This window comes from Eptesicus fuscus, chromosome 14 (assembly GCF_027574615.1).
Source record: "Eptesicus fuscus isolate TK198812 chromosome 14, DD_ASM_mEF_20220401, whole genome shotgun sequence".
In the NCBI taxonomy this organism is placed as follows: Eukaryota; Metazoa; Chordata; class Mammalia; order Chiroptera; family Vespertilionidae; genus Eptesicus; species Eptesicus fuscus.
In genome coordinates this window covers 67,785,133-67,808,643 of record NC_072486.1, presented here as the reverse complement: position 1 = coordinate 67,808,643, position 23,511 = coordinate 67,785,133, and the positions used below count along the sequence as shown (strand labels likewise).

The window sequence follows — 23,511 nt, the reverse complement described above, 5'->3', positions numbered from 1 at the left end:
GAAAGAAGAACAAAGTTGGAGGGATCACAATACCAGATATCAAACTATACTACGAAGCCACTGTAACCAAACTAGCATGATAATGGCACAAGAGGCATATAAATCAAAGGAACAGACAGAGACCCCAGAAATTGACTCACACCATTATGGTCACTTAATTTGTGACAAAGGAGGCAAGAGCATACAATGGTGTAAAGACAGTTTCTTCAATAAATGGTGTTGGCAAAATGGATAGATACGTGCACAAAGAAGTGAAACTAGTCTCCCAACTTACACCATACACAAGACTAAACTCAAAATGGATAAAAGACTTAAATATAAGATGTGAAACCATAAAAGTTCTACAAGAAACCAATCTCAAACATCTCATGTAGCAGAATTCTCACTGATACATCTAGGGCAGTGGTCGGCAAACTGCGCTCGCGAGCCACATGCAGCTCTTTGGCCCCTTGAGTTTTTAGCAAAGGCCAGCTTAGGAGTACCCTAATTAAGTTAATAACAATATACCCACCTATATAGTTTAAGTTTTAAAAGTTTGGCTCTCAAAAGAAATTTCAATCGTTGTACTGTTGATATTTGGCTCTGTTGACTAATTGAGTTTGCCGACCACTGTCCTAGGGCAAAGGGAAAAAAATTAACAAATGGGACTATATCCAAATAAAAAGCTTCTGAAGAGCAAAAGAAACCATCACCAAAAATGGTGAAACCATGGTATGGGAGAACATATTCACTAATGATACATATTGAAAGGGGTTAATTTTCAAAATATAGACAGAACTCATACAACACAAAATATCCATGGGCAAAGGACCTGAATAGAACATTTCTCCAAAGCGGACATACAGATGGCCAATAGACATATGAAAAAATGGTCAACGTCACTAGTCATCAAAGAGTTTCAAATTAAACACCTTCCAGAATGTCTACCATCAATGAATCAACAAAGAACAAATGCTGGTAAGGATGTACAGAAAAGGGAATCCTAGTACACTGCTTGTGCAAATGCAGACTGGTGCAGCCACTATAGAAAACTACATGGAGCTTCCTCAAAAAATTAAAAATAGAACTGCCATTTGACCCAGGGGTGCCACTTTTAGAAATATAGTCTGAGAATCCTGAAACACCGATCAGAAAGAATGTATGCACCCCTATGTTCATAGCAGCATTATTTACAATAGCTAAGACCTGTGAAACATCCAAGTGCCCATCAGCAGATAAGTAGATAAAAGAGCCGTGGTACATTTACACAATGGAATACTATGCATTCATAGAAGAGATGGATCTCTTACTCTTTGAGACAGCATGGATGGACCTAGAGACCATCATGCTAAGTGAAATAACCCAGTCAGAGAAAGACAAATATCACGTGATCTCATTTATATGTAGAATCTAATGAAAAAATAAACTGATGAACAAAATTGGTCCAGAGGCATGGATGCATAGAGCAGAATGACAAATATCAGAGGGAGTGAGAGATGGTTGACAGGAAGAGATTAACCAAAGAACTTACATGCATAGCCTATTGATCTATAAATCTGTCTTGAAGCTATACTACATTTCCTAATCACTGTAATATAATAAATCTTGAAATCAAACAACAAGAACAAAACTGCATGTACTATATGTACATTTAAAAATAAAAACAGCCCAGCCAGTGTGGTTCAGTTGGTTGAATGTTGTCCTATGCACCGGAGGTTACTGGTTCGATTCCTGGTCAAGGCATATGCCCAGGTTATGGGCTCCATCCCCAGTTGGGTGTGTGCAGGAAGCAGCCAATCAATGATTCTTTAATCATTGATGTTTCTATCTCTCTATCCCTCTCCCTTCTCTCTGAAATCAATAAGAATATATTTAAATAAAAATATATTTGTTGGAGTGTCATCTAGTACACTAAAAAGGTTGCAGGTTTGATTGCCAGTCAGCACACATACAGAGGTTGTGTTTGACCCCCATTCAGGGTGTGTACAGAAGGTAATGCATTGATGACTCTCTCTCTTTCTCTCTCTCTCTCCCTCCCTCCCTATTCCTCTCTCTTTTCCTTTTTCTCTAAAATCAATAAACATATTCTCAGTTGAGAATTAAATTTTTAAAAATAAATATCAAATACTTTGTACATTAATTTTTTTTTTTTTATTTCAGAGAAGAAGGGAGAGGAAGAGTTAGAAACATCAATGGTGAGAGAGAATCATTGATCCATTGCCTCCTGCATGCCCCACACTGGGGATAGAGCTCGCAACCCAGGCATGTGCCCAGACCAGAAATCCAACCATGACCTCCTGGTTCCTAGGTCAACGCTCAACCACGAGCCACGCCGGCTAGGTACTTTGTACAATTTTTAAAAGAAGGACTATTTTGTTGCTCATTTTTCTACATCCTTAAGAAATTATGTATTTCCCTGTGATATTTTCCTGCAGGTGTTGAAAACAGTGTTAATTTACTCTTCCCTCTTATAAAGATTCTTTTGTCTCTCAATTATAAGCTCTTTGAGTTGGGAATTTGCTCTATTCCCTAGTCTTTATCCAGAGCTTAGTATACTAATTTGTGTAAAATCAATTACTTATTTCATTTTATATAACAAGTGGCCCGGTGCACAGATTCGTGCACATTGAAAGGAAATTAATTAGAATTCCTGGGGCAGCGCCGTGGCTTGAAGGGCATCTGCGGAGTGGGAGGGGGGACGGCCGGGGTGGGGGGAAAGAAAACTCTCGCTCGGGTCTCCTGGCTTGCAGTGCTGGCTCCAGTGCAGGCAGAGTGGGACTGGGCCGGACACGCCCTGGAGCCAACCTCCCGCAGTCCCTCCCTGGCCAGCACACCTGGGGTGGCACTGTGGCTTGAAGTGCATCTGCGGAGTGAGCGGGGACCCTCAGCCTGGCCTGCGGGGATCAGGCCGAAACCAGCTCTCCAACATCCCCCGAGGGGTCCTGGAATTGTGAGAGGGCACTCTGCAAAGTTGCTGTCGTACAGGGTGTGGAATGCAAATGCAAGTGTGCAGTAAACCAGATTCGGGGCCAACAGTGCCCCAGCAACAACATACCCCACAGCTGAAGGTGGAATTGCGCGGCCTCAGGAGGAATTCAGCTCCCTCTTCTCTGGTTCTGGGGTGCGTCACCCAAGAACTGCCGCTGCCAAGTCACCACAGCTCGGCAGTTCCTGCATTGAGCATCTGCCCCCGGTGGTCAGTGCACATCATAGGTACCAGTCGATCAGATGGTCACTTAGCCTTTTACTAGTATATATATAGAAGGTGATTCTGTGGCATAATAAGAAAGCCTGATATGTCCCACTGTTATTCATAGCCTCCCCAGGAGTCCAGTCCAAGAACCATGTTTCACCAACTAATTGTTACATTACTAATCCATGTCAAATTGCAAGAAGAACGATCATGCCATCAATGACTCGAAATTTCATTTGAGATTTAAGGAAAAGAGGTTATCATGTGAGAAAGTAAAAGTGTTTGTAAAATCCACATAAAAATCTAGTTCTGGGCAAGACCTGGAGTTGAATTACTGTTGTTCTAATGCAGTGGTTCTCAACCTTTCTAATGCCGCAACCCTTTAATACAGTTCCTCATGTTGTGGTGACCCCCAACCATAAAATTATTTTCATTGCTACTTTATAACTGTAATTTTGCTACTGTTATGAATCGTAATGTAAATATCTGTGTTTTCCGATGGTCTTAGGCTCTACAGCAGAAGTTCTCAACCTGTCTCGACCCACAGGTTGAGAACCGCTAGCTGGGTTGCCTAAGACCTTCGGAAAACACAGATATTTACATTACGATTCGTTATCAGTAGCAAAATTACAGTTATGAAGTAGCAACGAAAATAATTTTATGGTTGGGGGTCACCACAACATGAGAAACTGTATTAAAGGGTCGAGGCATTAGAAAGGTTGAGAACCACTGTCCTAATGTCTATTTAATTGAGATTATGCTAACGGCGATTATGCAGTTGGGAAAACTACATGATTGATATTCCATATAAATCAAGAGGGAAAGTGACAGTTAACCTGAAAATACCTGTGGATGAGAGGCTCTTTACCTCCAAGTAAATAACATGGACAAGGTATTCACCGTTCCTATCCTCTCTTCAACTTCTGAATTGTTTCTAGTTGTCTTAAACTTTTAGCTTGAGTTTCTACATCCCACCTTTACTTAAGTTTTCATTGCAAATTATTTGACAAATTTTCTCAATACTTTTCTCTCAGCAATCATTTAATAAAATCAAGCAAGAAGGGCCACAGCTGAAACAATTATAGAAATTGGAGAGACTGAGCTCCACAAAATCTGATTTTATTATGTTTATATCTTAACAAAAACACATATACACAAAATGGGCTTCTATGTATGGTGTAATGATTGAGAGCAAACTAGAACAAATGGTCCTTACCACAAGAAAACTATATCAGATTAACTTTGTACTTTTTGGTACATCAAAGAAATCCCCAACATCGTATCAGCAATAACACTTAAAGCAAAAAGTTCTGAATGCCATACATAGGAATAAAGTTACTCACAAGGTAATTAATGTACAAGCTGTCCTAGCTGATAATTCAAGTATAGCACTTTTATAATTTGTTGAATTATAGTAATTTACAATGCTACTGCTATTAATAATCTAAGCTTCAATTTGAGTCTTTACTGAATGCTTGATGTTTTATGTATTATTTCATATTCACAATAATGCAATAATGTAGATATAATAATCTCCATTTTATAAATGAGAAAACCAAAGCCAAGCAAGTCATCTGTTAAATGCCACATAGCTAATTAAGTAGATGAACTAGGATTTAACCCCAATGGCTATGTGAATATTTTGTAGTCTAATTACCTGTTTTTTATAACTAGGTCCAGATGCATAATTATTTTCCATATTGGATACTTGCCAAGAGCAACTTTTCTGATGCTGAGTTTGCCCTCCAACTTTTTATTTTATTTTTTTAAATAAATTTTTATTGATTTTTTTACCGAGAGGAAGGGAGAGGGATAGAGAGTTAGAAACATCGATGAGAGAGAAACACCCCCTACTGAGGATGTGCCTGCAACCAAGGTACATGCCCTTGACCGGAATCAAACCTGGGACCTTTAAGTCCGAAGGCCGATGCTCTATCCACTGAGCCAAACCAGTTTCGGCGCCCTCCAACTTTTTAAAAATAAGTATTTGAAACCCTCAACTGACTGCAGGAAATGTATGTTAGTACTGCTCATTTTGCCAGCTATGCACACATCTATTTTATTTTTAAACTCCATCAAAAAAGTTCATTATAGAAAATTCAATCAAATTAGTGGAAGTTTATTTTTAACTAGTTTTAGGATACAATATAAAAATATATGGAGAGAATAATATAACCCCCATGTATTTGTCACCCAACTTTAAAGAACCTTAACATTTTGGATATATATTCAGGTCCTACAGCTGTTGGAATACAGCGGCATAAACTGGCTAACTTGAAACAAAATCATTCTTCTTCTCAGTTCTAGAGGCTAGAAATGGAAAACCAAGAGGTGTTGGCAATGTTGGTTCCCACTGCAGGCTCTGAAAATCTTGTCATGGTGGTTCCCAGCAATCCTTGCTGGCCCTTGACTTGTAGATGCATCATTCCAATATCTGCCTCTGCCTTCATCTCACAGGGTGTTCTGTCTCTCTTTTACTCTTACAAGGATCTCATTTTTTAGATTAAGGGCCCACTCTATTATGCTCTCACCTTAGTTTAACTAATTACATCTGCAACAATCTAAAGTCACAGTCAGAGGTTCTGGGAACCTCTGAAAGCCTCACCATTAGCTATGATATTTTCTCTACATTTCTGATAGATATTCAGAAGTTTCTTTCTGGTGCTCATTTTATCTTAAATAATATTCTTATTCTGAACAGATGTTGAATTTTATTAAATGTCATTTTTGTAATGTTAATATAATCATAATTTTTCTATTTAATTTCTTTCATTTTGGTTTTTTATTTCTTTTTAAGTTAATTTTATTTTCCAATAAAAGTATCACTTCATTTAAGTTCCAAATTTACTGGCATAATGTTGTTCAAAGTATTTTTATTGATTGATTTTAGAGAGAGAGAGAGAGAGAGAGAGGGAGAAAAACACTGATTTTCTGTTCCACTTATTTATGAATTCATTGGTTGATTCTTATATGTGCCCTGACCAGGTATCGAATCTATAACCTTGACATAGCAGAATGATGCTCAAATCAACTGAGCTACCCAGCCAGGATGTTCAAAGTAATTTTATTATTTTAAAAAATTATTCTATCTGTAGTTAAAACCATTTTATATTCCTAACTAGAGGCCCGATGCATGAAATTCATATAAGAGTAGGCCTTCCTTCCCCCAGCTGCAAGCACTGGCTTACCTCTGGCACCCAGGACCCGGGCTTCCCTCGCAGCTCAGGCTTCATCCAGGAGGACATCCGGAAGGACGTCTGGTCTAATTAGCATATTATTTTATTATTATAGATTGTGGTTGTTTGTATATTCTTTTATTTTTTTCATCGATCATGGTAGTATTTATCTCATAGGTCTTCTCATATAACTCAATTTTAGTTTTATTTCTTTAGTATTTTTCTATTTCTATTTTATTTTCATTTTTATGTTTACTTCTACTTCTTATAGCTTTATTCTGTGTGGCTTTTACCTACAGAATTAAATACTCAGACAGCAATATATCAGGCAAAAGTATATTCAGCAAAGACTACAGTGAGGATTAAATAGTGTAAGTTAAAAAGAGTAAACAAAAAAATAAAAGAGCCTTGGTTTTAGCTTTGCCAAGATGCTACTCAGTCCATGCCACCCGCTCTGAATCTATGACCTGTGAACATAAACACTCCCATCAAGAAGCTCATTTTGGCACTACAAACTTACCAAGTCTGGGGGCTAAATCCAGATGGATAGAAAAATCCATCTATGTACATAATCTCCACTGTAAAAATTTCATTCAAGACACTGCTTCCTTCTTTGCAATGGTGAGTGCCCTTGTTATCACATTTTATTTGAGGTTCTTGATCTCTTCCATAATACATATGTATATCCTCTTAACTTCTATAACCCCTTTCATTCTCCTTCCCTCCCCCCACCCAATAATGAATGGCATGGGAGTTCTCTCCAGTGATATGACATCACTCTTTAGTGAGCAGACACTATTGGACTATCCACTGTCTCCAGGTAGGATTGGTCAGGCCTCATAATCCTGCCTCCACGAGGAGGTTTCTCCCTACAGGACCAAGTCAGGCTCCTCTATAAGCCACACAGGATTTCAGTGCCTTGCAACTTGAACGCAGCAGATAGTAGTCAACACCTGAAAGACATGAAAAGATTCTCTCATCCATACACCTATGCCCAGAAAAATACCAGTGTTATTCCAGGCCTGTGTACCACGGCCACTTGTGTGGCTCACTTGCAGTTTAAACCGAGTTAGTGCTCCTTTGAGTAAGGTCTGGAGTGTACAGTCCTGCATCTAAAGAAAGCTTCTTCCCCACGGACAAAGCCAGGCAGGCCTATCTGCCATGGTAAAAACTCTCCACAGTACAAGCCTTAATACTTCTCACACAGTCCGTGACAGAAAGCAAGTTGTGCAACTATAAAACACAACCCCAGTGAAAAGCTCCGAAGTAAAAATCTCACATGCTCTTGGTAAGGTACCAACAAAGCTTTTAAGGTCAGCCACCCTACCACTACCAGAAATATCAACAACAACGTATGACTGTGTTCCCGTAGATTCTACTGGAGGCCGTAATCTCATATACACTATTCCATTTTTTTTTCTTAAGTTTGTGCCTTGAGGCACAAAACCTGACCTGAAATAGTGTAAGTCTACTGAGAGTCTCTCAGTGTCCAAAGGAAATAAAATAGGAGGTTAGTCTCTACTTGGAAACATGCCTTTCATTTTACTAGTAGAGAAAATAAAATTTTCAATATACCAACACAACTTGTCACTTAAGGGAGCTTTATGAGTAAATAGAAAAACAAAGACTTTTTTTTTTGCAGTGTGAGTAATCTTTCCCACTATTATCTATTCTGTACATTCATACTTTTGAATTCAGGATATAACTGACCCTGGCTTTTCATATTTGGCATTATCACTTTTTACCATTTTGCATTAATTTTCCAAATAGGCTGGTCAGAACCCAATTAAGAAGTTTTCTCCCTCTTCTCACAGTTCGGTCCCACCAAACAAGCAAACATGACAGATATTTAACAGCAATGCCAGAATAATCTGGCAACTTCAAAAATGTGGAAATTAAAGATATGAAGACATAAACAGGCCACAAATAGTTCTCATTGATAGGACTCATTAAAATTCTGAATAAACAAAAATATTAAATGGGTAAGACCATATAAAAACTTTCACAATTTTAAGGCACATTGACATTAAATAGTGGCAGAAGTCTTTTCTCCCAATGAATATTGACTATAAATGGCTCACAGACAATTCTGCTTAGATTTCCCACCTGAAAGTTATCTTGGAAATTAAAAGATAATAGCGAACTTTCATATGCAAAAGTTAATAGTAATAATAATGTAGCTTTAAGATTAGGGAGAGAAAACACTCCACTGTAGATAATCTTCTTATACAACATTTAGCAACTGAAATCTTTCCGTCCCTTCCATCTTTTGGCTAACGAGCCTTATATTTAAGAATGTACCCTGGAGAGAGTATAATCATTTTCCCCATATGGAAAAGTTACTGGGCAGAAAATACTGAAATACTACTTCATTATCTCAGCTCAACAGTGGTATATCCCACATTTAAAAGAAAAAACAAACAAACACATGACAAGTTTACTAAGGTAGAACATTATATCAATATTCCCCGTTATATTCTTACATATATGAAAATTCTTTGACATGGAAAAATCACAGGAATTGGTAATGGGAGAATGAAAAGAGGGAAGGGAGATGGAAAAGAGGAAAAGGAGGAAAAAGGGGAGGGAGAAGAGAGGAAGAGGTGGGGGAAGAGTGTGAGAGGAGGAGGCAGGAAGAAGAGAAGAGGGAGGGGCAGTGAAGCTACCTAGAGCAGTGGTCGCCAACCTTTGGGACATCACGGACCACCAGTGGTCCATGGACCACCGATTGGCGACCGCTGACCTAGAGGATATAATCGGTGAACACAGGCAAGTTCTCTAGGTAAATAATGGTGACAAGAACCTTCTAACGAGGACAAGGATAATGAAATGAAAGATGTGTACATAACACTCAGGTAACCCCAGATTTTTTTGGTTGCTTTCTTTTTCCATCACTAACCAGTCAGGTATGCATGAGGAAGTTTGGTTAAATAAGGCACTAAGATGTGGATGTCTGTTACCTCCCAAAATTCATACGTTGAAATCCTAAGCCCCAGTGTGATGGTATCAGGGGGTGGGGCCTTTGGGAGGTACTGAAGTCATGAGGACAGAGCCCTCAAGAATGGGATTAGCCCTCTCATAAAAGAGAATCCGCAGAGCTCCCTAGTCCCGTCCCCACATAAAGACACAGTGAGAAGGTACCATCTGTGGAACAGGAAGTCAGCCACCAGACTGAATCGTCCAGAATCATAATCTTGAACTGTGAGAAATAAATTTCTGTTGTTTGTAAGTCATCCAGTCTATGGTGTTTCGTTACAGCAATCTGAATGGACTAAGACATAAAGGTAGAAGAGTTGGGGGGAGAAAAAAAAAAACTGATCAAACAGGTCCACCCATAATCCGAGCATTCTGGCATCACACTCACAGGAAGGAGAAAACACTGGGGACAGAGAAGCTGAAGCACTGACCACCTCTCAGACAACCTGTGGATGGTTTGGTAGAACAGTGAATAGAAACAATGAAACGAATGCTTTCTCGGTCCCAGAGCTTTTGGCCAACAATCGAAGGCCATGGTGCACTCTATCCTGCTTTCTCCTCCAACCTAGCGGCATTTACAGTAATAATCACTTGCCACTTACTCTTTCCATAATAAAGCTTTCAGGGACTGCCACCTTATGCCAAAGTGCACACAATTTTGAAGTGCTAAGTAAAAGAAAGACCAAGGTGTAAATCCCTCCATGAATCAGTCCCCCTTCGTATACTTGCTGATAACCAGACAAGTCAGTGTTCAAGTGTGGCAACCCCAGTCACCTCAGATGTTCTGGAGGGACAGTCTAACTAGGCAGAGAGTTCTGCAAAGAGGCCCAGAAATGGAGTGAGAAGGATGAGGGGGGAAAGGAAGGAGGGAGAAGGGAGTGAGAGAGAAAGGGGGCCAGCTAGACTGATCTCTGGAGCTCTACATGAGGGGAGCAAGCAGGAAGTCCCCAAACATAGCCCTTCCTCTCTACTCCCTGGCTTGTTCAAATCATCTGTCTCTGACTATCCTAAGGGAAGAAGGAGGGCCAAGTTCATCAGTGAGTGCACCAGAACACGCACTGAAGCCAAGTTACAAAACAAAGACTACCGAGCAGTGAGTGGGGTGGGAAGGCTGGTCTCCATCATTCTTCCAAGCATGCATGGAACAGAGGTTAAGTCTACTTAATACCTTACCTGTTGAAGGTCCCTTTATAGCATTCTATAATCATCACTAATTTAAACCTGCCCAAGCTACATCATCAGATGTGCATGTAATTTTATAAGAAAAGTAGAAGATAAACTAGGATGGGAATTAAATTCCTCTATGTGATGTAATTTTTGGAACAAAACTCAGTAGTGAAGCTAAACTCTCAGCAGCATATAAAGGATTAAATATATTCTAAGGTGACTGAAAAAAATCACACTTACTGCTTCATCATCATGATGTAGAGATTAAAGGCCACATGAGAAAGAAAAATTCCTTTCTGCAACTATTTGTTGTAAGTTAAAAAATAAAAGCATGTACAAAGCATCTCAAATGGACAGAATTTGCTCAAAAAGGAGCAATCTTGCAATAGAAAACCACAATTACCAAAATAATGGTTCCTAACACTTTGCTTGAATTCAATACTGCATGATTCATCCCCTCCTTCCCCCAGCACTGGACTACTCCAAATCCACATAATCAGTGGACACTCAAATGTTGGCTGAGTAGAAATAAAACAAATATGAGTATCACATTTTTCGGTCAGGCCTAATGAGCCAGTCTAGAGTAAACTGTTTTAAAAACAATAAATGTATGTGGTAACGAAACCACAATAATCTCGATAAATTAAGTACCTGTTAGTTTTAATTCTAGATGTGATGGAGTATATACCAAACATTTGGAAACAAAATTAAAAGCACATAAACCAGTATTACTGCTGTTAAAAATGTATAGTTACATAAACTTGATAGGGAATAAAGTTGAAGGTCTTATTGAGAAGGAAAACTCCTATTTTGTAAAACTACTGTTTGAAATTCTTTGAAGATAAACTTAGCTGTCTGACCTTGTAGACACTAGATATGCCCATAATCTCAACGCCATGCCAGGTGGATTTTTTAATTGGATAGAACTGTGTTGTTTCCAAGGCCAGCTTCGAGATAACCACTAAGTGCACATAGGGCTGGCTCCTTAATAAAAAGGGAAGTTCTGCTTGTATCTTTGCTTAGAATTTGAATTCATTTTCTCTAAGCCCACCGCGGTGATTAAAGTGAATCTCTCCAATCTCTCCTCCTGCATTGTTTGATTGATCCGAATCTCTGTAACATTATAAAAGTGTATGTGATGATACCTTACAGGGGGATATAGCTGAGGAACCTTTAGACATCTTTAGACACCCTAAAAATGACCCACATCCTTGTCATGTTCCTATAAAAGTCAATCAGCTAGATTCGGAATGACAAATGTTCATAAGATCACTGCCACACAAAACCACCCACTATTGCTGCTTTGAATACTACTGCTTTATCCATAGGAAGCTGCCTTTATTATATCAAAAAAGTCAGGAATCGGCAGTTTCCTGTGGTTCATCTGAAAAATTACCATTTATTATTATTTTTAATTTATCTTAATTGTTGAAAGTATTACATATCTCCCTCTTTATTCCCCCTCCTCATTGGCCCCCTCCTCCCCATTATTGCCCCCTCCCCAGGCCTTCACCACACTTATGCATGGGTTATGCATAAGTGCATACAAGTTCCCTGGTTATGAAAAATTATCAATTAAAATGCAATATGTGCTGGGCACTGTGGTAAATCAACGTGCATAATCTTATTTCATTTTCACAGCTTCATAAGAAATCCACATATCATTTCTATGTACATAATATTTCCATTTTGAGATAGGTGTCAACATGTTCAAGTCCTCTGGGTTTGCTCAACACAAAAGAGAAAGCTTTCAAAGAGTGGCATGTTCTCAAGCATCCCCTACTCCAAGATGGTAAAGTGAGCCAGGGTGACTTTTATAATCAACTGTTTATACATCTGTCTCTCCCCCAACAGACTTGATAGGGGTACAAGGGTAAACTAAAAATATGATTTTTAAAAATTTCTCTTCTTTTCTCTTCATTTCCCGCCCTTTTACTAACAGAATGTGTAATTGATTAATCAATTGTATACGTTGAACCTTGTGTTCTGGCGGAGATTTTGTTACACTTCTCAGTTGACCAGGCAAGAACAAGAAGACTTTCAACCCAGCCTTGAACTTACAGGCCTGGCCACCAAGAATGGGGGTGCTGATTGATTCGGTCTCAGACACACAGGGATGACACACACTCCATCACCCCTTGAGTGATTTCAGAATGCTGGCCATCCTGTTCCAGGGACCAGTAATAAAGACATTCATCTAGACCCAAGACCCCACAGGAATGCAAATTCCAGGACTGCAAATCACCAGCAGCCCTCTTGTACTCTCTGCCATTCCCTTTCCCCAATTCCCCTAGATAAGCTTTCTCCTTACAAGCTTAAGGGAAAGGTGGATATTAAGGTTTTTACTGGTCACCTTCCCACATTTCTGCAATATGATATTATTAAACGCACAGTTACAACCCAATCCCTATCTCTGCTTTTTGGCTGGGGAGTGGCAGACAGCAGGGGCCCAGGATTCTGTTGACCTCTGGTTACAGACTGTAGACTCTTGAGGTCAGAGACATTGCCTATTTATCTTTATAGTTCCAGGGCACCGGGCAGTACCTGATCAGCACTTAAATGAATGTTTAATTAGATGAGCTGTTTAAAACAAAACAAAACAAAAAACAGTTACTTAATTTAGAGTCTAGATATGCTCAGTACTGTATAAGCCATGGTTTCCTGTTCTAAAAAAACTTATTAGAAAGCTATTCATGTGACAACATGAATTAAGTATTCAATTCTGAAAAAAAAAATAAGGCAGATACTTTTAGGAAAGCAACACTTCAGGCAATAATAATAGCGCCTCACACTTAGCACTGTGCTTAGTGATTTAAACTGGTTTAATCATTAATGATCTTGGGAGGGAGGTACATTATATCTCTGTTTTACAGATGAAGAAAATGAAGTACAGCAGAGTTAAGTAAATTCCTGGAATCACATAGGTAATGTATATTAGAGCTTGAGTTTCAACCCAGATAGAAATAAAACAGTTGTTTCTGCCTGTTTTTCTTTCCTGTGTTTAAGCTCTATTTCCTCTGTGACGAAGCCTTCACAAGTCCTTTAAGTCAGATTTCTAGCCATTTTTGTAGCATGAACCTTTTGGCAGTCTGGTGAAGTCTATGGATCCCTCCAAAGTATAATGCTTTTAAATGCATACAATTAAGTTCATAGCATCTCGGAAGGAAAGCAGTTTTACTGAAATATAGTTATAAAGATATTTTTTAAAACAAATTTGTGCTATAGCAATTTATGTGCATCTTTAATAAGTCATCAACAAGATATAATGAGAGATTTAAGAGTACTATAGCTTCAGTGTAGTTTATGAACATAAACAATATTTCAAGATAGCTGCAATAAAATACATAATACAAAAATATATGTACTTCAATTGGTGATAAAGCCATGGATGCTTTTAGTAGTATTAGGGTTTGTTGTCTACATTCATAATGAAGTAAAATGCTAAATTTCAGTTAGAGAAAATAAAGGTGCAATGTTTTCCCATCTGAGTTCACCGATTCCCAAATTTTATCCAGATGAATTATTTCAACTGTAAATTACAACTCATCAGTTTCTCTCTGAAGCTATTGAATTTTCCCTCAAAGGACTCATCATGGTCCTCCCTCACATCTTGACTAGGAATGTTGGGAATGTGCCTTAATAGAATATCCAGCACTTCAGAGCAAGGCAGAACTCATGCTCCTGGGAGGTCACTTGCAATAGCATCTAACATAAAGTAGATGGTCAAAGGTTTATGGGGTAAATGCATGCAAATTTGATATTATCCCCTTGGCTAAAAATATTAGGCACTTCCTAGAAGCTTCAATTTTGTTTTTCAAATTGCTATCCTTCAAGGCAGCAAAGCTTGCCTCACCAGCTCAACCATGTTTAGATAAAACTTCCACCACAAACCTGGATCTGTGTGGAAAAGGATGTGCCCCACCCAATGATCTCAAAACAACAAGTTTAACCCTTTGCACTCACTTGCTTTTTTCATCGAGCTGCTACCGATGCTAACCGTGTGGAGTCACACTCGACATCCGAGTGCAAATTAACCATGTTAGAGGTAACTTCAGTGACAAAAATATGTCATTTTTTTTAAACTGCCAAGCATTAATTAGTAGGGGCTATGTCTTTAGTGTGTTTTATGGGGTACTAAATGAAAACAGACCTTTCAATAGGCATTTTTCAGATGATTACTATAAAGGTAATTAAATTATATAAGCTAAAATAAAAATGAACTGAGAAAAAGATGATCAATGACTACCTTAGCAGGTCATAGTCTTGCATACTTTACCTATGTAGGGCTTTAAGCTTTCCAAGAGCTTATTCTATCCATTTTTTTATGATTATGAGAGAGAAAAGCTTTAAATATACCAGGGTGAGACAAGCACCCTTTGGGGCTGTGTTAATAAGGGTACATATGATTCCTCAAAAGATTTCACCCCTGAAACCAAAGAAAAGATGAAGTCTTTAAAAATAGAAGTGTAATGATAAAATGTCTATTGAGTAAATCTGACAGAAGCAAAAGAAATGCATTTAACTGACTTGAGTGTGACATTTAAACACACACAAAGCGCCCTGGCCTATGTGGCTCAGTGGCTAGAGGGCTGGCCTGTGCACCTACAGTCACAGGTTGGGTTTGATTCTCAATCAAAGGCACAAAGCTGGGTTGCAGGTTCGATCCCTGGCCCTGGTCAGGGTGCGTGTGGGAGGCAACCAATTGATTTGTCTCTCTCTCTCACTCTCTTCCCTCCTTCCCTTCTAGTATCTATAATAATAATAAATAAATCATAGGAAAAATATCCTCTGGTGAGAATTAACAACAACAAAAATTATAAACACACACAAAGCTTCATTACTCTTCCAGGCTTATAAAGGGAGCCAGGGAAATGGAATTATTTACACCTGGAAACTTTTAGAAGTTGAACAGTGATCAAGGTAATAAAGGAAAATTTTAACTCTAAAATTAAGGAGAACAATCTGAAAAAAAAAAACAATCCACATAAGAGGTCGTTTGCCTAATGAGGCAAAGAACTAACTATACTTGTTCAAATAAATGTTCCTTAACCTTAAGGTAACAAGATAATTAATTTGAAGTAAAATAAATGAAACTAAGCAACTTTCTCAAGAAAGACACTTAAAGTTAAAGAGCATGTCCTGTATTAATGAAGGAGTAGTCTTACTAAATGTAATCTGTGAACAAATGGGCTTACACAGCAGTGCTTCTGCTCAGAGATCCTTTAAGCACCAACTTGGCATTCTCCCTCACAGAGAATGTGGCTTTGCTGACTCTGATTTTAGTAAAAGCACTAAGTTTCCAATCAATAGCCTCATGGCTATCAACTCCTAGATATGTCTAAACTCCTCTTGAATTGTGGCATCAGGCCAAAGTATACAAAGACTGGGGCATAGCACAAAACAAGCTTCTCAGATCTGGCCAGGGTCACCTTCGCAAGGGAACCCTAAATTCAGCACTCCCTCACGACTGGGTTTAGAGAATTCGAGAATGCTACAGAGGTAAGCCACGAGAGGTAAGCCACGTGTGCTTCTGCTCTTTGTGCCTTGAGTTAAAATTCCAGATCACTGGTCAAACAGGAAACCTACACTGGGTCTACTCACGCCAGCCCACTGGGTAGACACAATATCCTTTTACAAGAATGTAGATGTAGGAGAAAAGAGAATTTTACGAGGTAACAGAGGTCTAGCCCTGCCTTCTGCCACAAATTTGCCATGGGGGCTTGAAAAAGTCAGTTTCTTCTAAAAGTACATCAAGAAAGAGGAGGAAAATACTCAAACAGGATGATTTCTTCACCTGTCTTCAAGCAACAAAATTCTATCATCGGTGGATTATCCAGTCTTCATCACAAAGTGGATGTCATCAAGAATGTAGGCAACTCTGCAAAACACACTGACAGGCAGCACAAAGCAAACGACCCTAAATAGAAACAGTAATCTCAGACATGAAAACACATTTTCCAGATTCATACGGAATACCAAATTTAAAATGCCAGCCTTAGACTTTAAGAAATGTGATGTCAAACAAAACAGCTAATATCAAAAATGAATAAATACAATGTGATCTGCAGAGCTCAATGCAAATTTAAAACCTCACTTCTCATTACCGGTTACTGGATTTCGTCTATGAATGTGTTGACCTTTTTTTAAAAACTTTCCTGCCACAGGCTGCCAATCTTGGTTTACTTAGTGATCATCAATTCACTATGAAAAAACAGACCTTTTTCATGACATTATTTCAAAGTTTAGAAAAGATTTTGACTGGTCAAACATTCCTTGGAATATGAACAGCAAATCTTTTGATTACAAAGTAAAATGATAAAGAAATTCTCATTGGAATATTTAAGTACAGATCTGCCCAGCCCCTTGTTGTACACACAAGACTAAGTAACACACAGTTTGTGCGTCTCAATTCTAAGAAGGTAAGGCCATTACATAAAACAAGACAAAACAAATGCCTTAAAAGGGCTCTCAGTTTTCGCAAGCCAATCATTAAACAAATGCACTTAACTTGTAAATCAATTTTAAGAGTCTGATAATGTTAGACGAAGAAAGTAGGCAGTAGAAAAGGAATGATTCCAAGCTGATTGCTGGTGGTGAGAAGCTGCCGCAGATATTCCTGAGAGAGATGCTGACTGCTGAAATCAAGTTCCTGGGCATTCTGGACTAGGAAGTAAGATACATAGAGTCCTTTTTTTTTTTTTCTTTTTTTCATGAATGTATACAAAAATTCAAAAACCATGGCCTGGAGGTTTCTCCTGGAACTAGAGTATCAAGCCATGCTCCTTTTTGTGTTCTTTACATTTGGAAATATAAGAGCATGCGAGCGAAGGAAAAGGAGAAACAGAAACAAATTAACTGAGATGTGGGCAATGAGAGGAAGCATCAGAGATCAATGGAGTGGGAAGCAGGTGCACAGCAATGAAATGAGTTACACCCACGTTCCATTCGCAGAGCTACTAATACAAGACAGGTGGTAGCTGGAGTGAGGAGGGGGGAGGAAGAACTCTGATGCAAACTGCTATCACCAATGATGTATGAATAAGAAAACACAATCCAAAAACAATGATAAAATTAGAAATTGTATGCATATATGCATAACCCACGGACACAGACAACACGGTGGCAAAGGCCATGTATGCAGGCTGGGGCACAGGGGCGAGATAGAAGAGATCAACGGGGAAAACGGAGACATATGTAATACTTTGGACAATAAAGATTTTTAAAAAACAATAAAATGGGGTGCAGTCTCCACTTGGAATGTAAACATTTTTCAACACCTTGCTAATTTTTAAAATATTAAATACCTTCATTACTCTCTTCCAGTGTTTAGAACCACAAGAGAAGGACAAATGGCATCAATAAAAAAACAAAAACTACACACCCTTTCTGAAAGTTGTGAACAAAGCCAACCACCAAAAAGTAAAAGAAAAGCTCCAGCACCCATTTTTTTTGCACAATAACTGCATTGGAATGTTTCCGTTATGCTGAAAACAGCTAGCACACAATTTTATATACTGTCTTTTCCACATATCTGTTATAAATCATAGTCATTGGTTATATTTGGGTGAAGTCCACTTGAATTTTGTGAAAGAGAAGCAGGTAACAGATGAGAACAAGTTGGAAAATAATATGTTGCAATAAACCTATGTTTATCCAACCACAGAATCAGCTGAAGTTTCCTAAATTGAAAAATAAAAACAAGCAAAAAGACATGGCCAAAAAGAAAAAGCAAGTAGAATGAGTGTTCATTTTATGTCTTCCTCCAGACAATGAGTCACTAGCAGGGGGGAAAAGAACTTGAAAAAATAAAAAAAAAAAAAAGATGAAGGTAAAGCAGAATCTAATGACAATTAGCAACCATAAAATTATCAAGATTATAACTGCTAACTTTTATTAATCAACCATGTATGCTACCTGTCATTTCTTTCTTTTCTTGTTCTGGTCCTTCTCTATAATTTTGTCTGCCTCGGTAGATAATCCAGATGCTTGGATCCATTTTATTTCCAAATTATTCTAACTTTATGAGTAAAAAGATCGATGAAATTTCAAGAGCAGATTTGTTTTTTCTTATTCTTACTTTGTAAGCCAGTATTTAAACCAAACAAGACATCCAATAAAAATAACACAACAGAAGTTATATAGTCATATAAAGTCATTATTTTCACAGTATATGCTTCCTCATAACATATTGAATAGTACTCACAGTAAATATGTATTAACCAATAGATATAAGCATACAAAGACACACATCCAATTGGGCACCACATATAAACACCCCCAGAAAAATCCAATCCTATAAGGACCTAGTTGAGAAAACTATTTAACTTGAAAAAGAAATACCTTGAGCCACATACTAAGATCCCAGGTATTAAAGAGAAGTAAAATAGGCCAAATATCTGAAGGTACAACCAATGTAAGGACAGATAATTCTTTTAATTTACTGTAGAAAATATAAATCTACAACCAAGATGAAAAAAGCTATTCAAAAAATCATTAAAGAAACAGATTGTATAAAGCTAAAAAAATTAATAGCCAACATAGACTTTGGTGAAACTAGTATCCCCAGAGTAAGAAGATGTGTTTTCAATTAAAGTGATAATACATATTTATTAGGTTTTTTCATATATATATTCATGGTTAGAAATGGCTATCACAACTAAAGGCAACTAAGCCTAACAAATGAGAAAATTATCACTGATGGGTTAATAGTTGAAAAAAGCTGTATATGGTGATCAATATGTAAAACCTAAAAAAAACTTCAAAAAGTCAAAGAAGACAAAAAAGATTACAGACTCACAGAATACAAGTTTAGAAAGAACATAATAGCCCAACCATGCTTTGCAATATCTGCCATCTTCAAGGAAATACAAAATCATGAAACTAAGAAGAGTCACAAGCAAAATAAATTCCATAGCAAAACTGAAATATTTCAGAAACAGAATTATGGGAAAATAAGAGTAAAAAACAAAAGATATAGTTTCTACATAGAGCAGTAAATGATGAAATACTCATTCACTTAGCACAACACGTGTTTGCTGAAGGTATGTGAGTGCTACATACTGTGATACAATGGAAACCAGGACAGAAGTGGCTCTCCTTCACGGAACATATATTCCAGAAGTTGTGAGATCTAAGTCAACACCTTTCTCAATCATAGTGTGAATCAAATCAACCAGGTTAACAAGTTCAAAATTCAGATGCTCCATTGCCAGGAATTCTGATTTCATAGATCTTGGATGGAATCAAAGAATCTGTTGTTAAGCCTTAGTGGATGAGTTCTTTGCTCTACTATTAAATATCTATACAGCTTTGAGCACAAATCACTTCACCTCTAAGATGGAAATAATTCTACCAGTTTAAAAGGTTTATTCTAAAGAATAAAAATACTTTTTGACGTGTTTCACATAGCACCTGGCACAGTTGTATTCAAAATGGCAACTGTGAAATAACTGTGGCAGAAAGAGCCCAAAACTCTGGGTTCACATTTAATTCAGCTGCTTACCAAATATATAAGCACTGGCCAAGTTATTTAATCTCTGAGTTTTAGTTTCTATTTGTGTAATATGTGGGTAGTAATATATGCACTCTATGAAAAAGAGATATTGGAAGAAAAAATTAGGTCTTTTTGGTAAACTATAAAAATACTACCTAAAGGCAATTAATAGTTGAGACTACTAGCATTGTTAGTCATTGCAAGGTATACAAAAATATCATTAAAGAGAGAGAAAAAATTGTCCTGGCCAGTGTTGCTAAGTGGTCTGCACACCAAAGGGTTGAGGGTTTGATTCCCAGGCAACTAATTGATGTGCCTTTCTCACATCATGTCTCTCTCTCTCTCTGCTCCCTCCTTCCCTCCCTCCCTCCCTCTCTCTCTCTCCCTCCTCTCCCTCAAACCCCCCCCCCCTTCCACTCTCTCTAAAAATCAATGGAAAAAATCCTTGAGTGAGGATTAATGACAACAACTAAAAAGAAGAGGGGGAAAAATTGAAAAGCATCTTTTTTTTTAACCAACTTTTCCCAAAAAAAGCAACTTTTGTGGGGAAAAACTCTTGAAAAAACTTTTTAACCACCAAAATGTACTCATTCGAGACTTTAATGAGTACCAACTATATGCCACCTTGGAAATAACTCCCCAGATGTTAATCAGAAATGTAGTCTCCATAAACCCATTACTAAGATCAAAAGTCTTAGCAGTTTGAGGGTTGCACTAAGACAAGTTGGATATAGTTTCCCAAGTAAATATTGGCTGGAAATATCACCATAGAATAGAAAACCCTTGGTGGCCTCTTCAATACTTACATTTCTCTTTGTAACAATCCTAGCAAGCAATCATCTAATTCCATTGCTTAGCAATCTACCGGTTGTAAGAACATCATCTGGGGAGCATGGAGGGACCTGGAGAGTATTATACTAAACAAAATAAGCCAGCCAAAGAAAGACAAGTATCCCATGATCTCACTCAGATGTGGAATCTAATGAATAAAATAAACTGATGAACAAAATAGATCTAGAAACATGGAAGCATGCAATAGACTGACGATTCTCAGAGGGAAGAGGGGAGAGTGAGGTAGAGGGGCCAATGAGAGTGGGACAGGGGACATCTGTAATACTTTCAACAATAAAGACAAATTTGTTAAAATAAGTAATAAATAAAATTATAGATTCATAAATTTGGACTCAGTAAGTCTAGCTGAGCTCTGGGACGTGTATGTGCAGCGTGCCTCCCAAGAGCCCATGAAGCACAGCCAAGAACCGGCCACCAGTCAGGCTGCACTCACCAGTCCATTCTGCATGTGGCCAATGCAACCAAATTCCGAAGGTATTAGCTTGAAATCTTCGCCACTTCACTTACCATCTTGGTCCTAATGTTGCTCTTGGAACCTCATACAACACAAGCCTAAACCTTCTCTGGGCTAAATATCTCCAGTTCCTTCAAGTAATCTACAAATAATACATTTTAAACCTGACAACACTAAATTGTTCACATTTTTTTTTATACTAGAGGCCTGGTGCATGAAATTCATGCCTGGGGGGCGGCGGGTGCTCAGCCTGGCCTGCACCCTCTCCAATCCGGGACCCCTCGGGGGATGTCCGACTGACAATTTAGGCCCACTTGGACATCCCTCTCACAATCCGGGACTGCTGACTCCTAACCATTCACCTGCCTGCCGGCCTGATCGCCCCTAACCCCTCTGTGTGCCAGCCTGATCGCCCCTAACCGCCCTCCCCTGCCGGCCTGGTCACCCCTAACTGCCTCTGCCCCCAACACCGAGGCTTTGTCCAGAAGGAGTATAGGACGATCAGAAGATGTCCAGTCTATCCGGTCTAGTTAGCATATTACCTTTTTATTAGTATAGATCATGCCCAGAAGAGAACATAATCCTCATGTAGAATACAATGGGGACACTCTCCCCTCCTCAGAATTACAATATTTAGATTAACATAGCTTAAGTGTGCCTTTTACTCAACTGTGGCTCTATCACATTATGATTACTTCTTTTAAATACACTTATTTTGGAAAAATTTTAGATTCACATGAAAGTTGCAAATATAGTACGGAGAGCACCCACATCCGCCTCACCTAGTTGCAATTTTCCTAATGTTAACATGTACAGTGTGCCACAGCACTTTACCAAAACCAAACATGAGCTCAGTGCTTTCTTTTAATTACATCTTTTTACAAAATTACTCTTCTGAGCCACATTTCCTTCATCCTGAACACAGACTTTTTCACTTTTATTTTATTACAGGATGCAAATAAAGACCCTTACATTTTATCCTTTAAGATTCAGCACAGTATTTTATCTTGCTAGTCTTTGACTCAAAGACTCAGGCATTGAGTCTTGCAAGATGAAATGGAACATCCTATACTTAAGATTTTGAGGTCCTATATTTGTTGATATTCTGAGTTCACTTTAGACAACAACTATCACCATGAAATTCATGTCGTACATGCATATGGTAAGCAAGATGTCTATACTTCCAATTCAACAGGCCAATTCTTAGGGTAATTAAATAACATCTGATGCATATTATCAATGATTTACAAATTCAACCAATTTTCTGTACATCCAGTTACTGTGTTTTTCATGCAAACATATTATTTCCCATCTCAGGAAAGTTCAGACACATTGTGTCTCCACATTTTTTACTTTTTACTAATCTAAATATATGTTTGCATGTTTTGCTTCTTCAGCTGAAAGGCTTAGAGTAGCTGCACAATGCAAGGAATCCATTCATCAAATAATCTGAAATGCTTAGGAAAAAAGGGAACTCTCTAAGTCTAACATCCACTGGCAACTCACTGAACAGCTCATAGGAAAACTGGTGCTCATAGGAAATCCACAGAGAATTCCTAATGAGTCAGTCACAAAATAAAATCAGAAGAAACAGCAACGTGGCATTTGTAGTATTATTCCTTCAGGAAGAAACGACATCCAATTTATCCTCTTGAAATTAGTTACTGGTCTTAATTATTATAAAGCTTAGGGAACATAATGACACAAGACAGCAATTTACTATTGAAATCCCAATTAAAAAGGATAATTTAGACATGTGGACCCAAAGATAGCTATATTCAGCTACATCAATCATGGCCAAAAAATTTTTCTAAACCGTTTACTTCTCCTCAAAGATGTGAATAATTTTTAATTCTGTTTATCTCTCAAAACCAGGCTGTGGAATCAGAGTTCTTAAATTACAAAATAGAGTTGACAATGATTTCAGAAAAGTTGCAAACTCATTCCTTTTTTATTATTATTCCAGTGAGTTTCTTAAAGTGGGAAATCCATTTTTAAAAATCTTTACTAAAGCATCAGGCCCTGGCCAGTGTGTCTCAGTCAGTAGGAGCGCCGTCCTGTACCTTGAAAGGTCGAGAGGCGTTCGATTCTGGTGAGGGCACATTCCTAGGTTGCAGGTTCGATCCCCGGTTCGGGTACATGCAGGAGACAACCGATCAGTTTCACTCTCACAATGATGTTTTTCTTTCTCCCCCTCTCCCTTCCTCTCTCTAAAATCAAC

General features: G+C 38.2%; 1 protein-coding gene across 1 annotated transcript in view; it reads right to left on the bottom strand.

Annotated features, from left to right (window-relative positions):
• CADPS2 (calcium dependent secretion activator 2) overlaps window positions 1-23,511 on the bottom strand; it is a 486,663-nt gene that overhangs the window by 366,878 nt on the left and 96,274 nt on the right. The window lies entirely within an intron of this gene.